Below are 1,812 nucleotides of genomic sequence, written 5' to 3' on the forward strand. Positions count from 1 at the left end.
CACTCATTTGGCGAATTTTTTGGAACTCTGCTACACTTTTAAGATCAATGGTGTTTCTGGCGATGCCATTCGCCTTCGGTTGTTTCCCTTTTCATTAAGAAATAAGGTTAAACAGTGGTTAAACTCGTTAGCATGAGGGTCAATCACTACTTGGGAACAGATGACCGAAAAATTTTTACTTAAATATTTTTCGCCGGTTAAAATGACTAAACTAAGGAATGATATCTCTTCTTTTGTGCATATGGATTTAGAAACTCTTTATGATGTATGGGAGAGATACAAGGACCTATTAAGAAGGTGCCCTCACCATGGGTTACCTCTATGGTTGCAGGTTCAAACTTTTTACAATGGAGTGAACCCCTCAACAAGGCAACTGCTCGACGTAGCCGCTGGTGGAACTTTGAATAACAAAACACCTGAAGAGGCTTATGAATTTATTGAAGAAATGTCACTGAATAACTATCAGTGGCAAGTCATGAGAACAAAGCCGACAAAAGCAGTCGGTGTTTTCAACCTCGACGTGATTACTATGCTATCTAACCAGGTAGAACTTTTAAATAAAAAGATTGACAGTTTGTATGGTTCTACTCAAGTACATCCAGTGATGAGGTGCAATTCAAATGGAGGAGTACACACAAAATATCAATACTTCAACCCTAGCACAGAGGAGGAACAAGTTCAATATATGGGTCATAATAATTCTAGACCTCAAAATAACCCATACAGTAACACTTATAATGCAGGTTGGAGGAACCATCCTAACTTCTCCTGGGGTGGCCAAGGAAATCAAAGGCCAAAACATCCCCCAGGTTTTCAACAACCACCTTACCAGCAGGAAAAAAAGCCGAACCTTGAGGAGATGCTAACGAAATATTTCTCTGTGATAGAAACTCGTTTTCAGAATACTGAAACAGCACTTAAGAATCAACAAGTGTCAACCCAAGGGCTTGAAACTCAGATAGGCTAGCTTGCTAAATTGATTTCTGAATGACCACAAGGTAGCTTACGGAGTAATACTGAATCTAACCCAAGGGAACAGCTTAATACGATTACCGTTCGAGATGAGGAAGGGTTAGTTGAACCTAAACCAGAACCGAGGCAAGGAATTGTGGTAAGTAAAGGTAAAAGTGAGGTGGACCACAGTGAGCAGAAACCGGTAAGTAAAGAATACAAAACTCGTGTGCCATACCATAGTGCGACAAAGAAAGACCACACGGATGAACAATTTGGTAAATTCCTTAAATTATTAAAGAAATTACATATTAACTTACTGTTTATTGAAGCTCTTTCGCAGATACCAAATGCAGTTAAATTTTTAAAGGAGCTTTTAGCAAATAAGCAGAAGTTGGATGAGGCATTGCATGTAGTGTTGAACGCAGGTTGCTCAGCCATTCTACAAAATAAGCTACCCAACAAGTTGAAAGATCTAGGGAGTTTTACGATTCCTTGTTTAACTGGTAGTTTAAACTTTAACAATGCTTTGGCTGATTTAAGGGCAAGTATTAATGTCATGCCCTATAAATTGCTTAAACAACTAGGTCTGGGGAAACCCAAACAAACTAGGATGAGCATTCAATTGGCAGATAAAACAATCAGATTTCCTAGGGGTATTATTGAATACGTGCTTGTTAAAATTGATAAATTTATATTCCCAATTGATTTTGTTGTTTTAGACATGGAAGAGGATAGTGATGTGCCGTTAATTTTGGGAAGACCCTTTTTAGCAACTGCTAGAACTATCATTGACATTGGCACAGGGGAATGATACTTGATGTGGGCGATGACACGATTACTCTCCAAGCTCATGATTCC

At 38.7% G+C, this 1,812-nt stretch overlaps 1 non-coding gene across 1 annotated transcript; it reads right to left on the bottom strand.

Moving 5' to 3' along the window:
* Positions 1-208: 208 nt before the first annotated feature.
* LOC128294329 (small nucleolar RNA R71) lies at positions 209-315 on the bottom strand. The gene has a single exon (XR_008284641.1). It is a non-coding gene; the product is annotated as a small nucleolar RNA R71 (small nucleolar RNA).
* Positions 316-1,812: the final 1,497 nt, after the last annotated feature.

The sequence above is a fragment of the Gossypium arboreum genome, chromosome 6, assembly GCF_025698485.1.
Source record: "Gossypium arboreum isolate Shixiya-1 chromosome 6, ASM2569848v2, whole genome shotgun sequence".
Lineage (NCBI taxonomy): Eukaryota > Viridiplantae > Streptophyta > Magnoliopsida > Malvales > Malvaceae > Gossypium > Gossypium arboreum.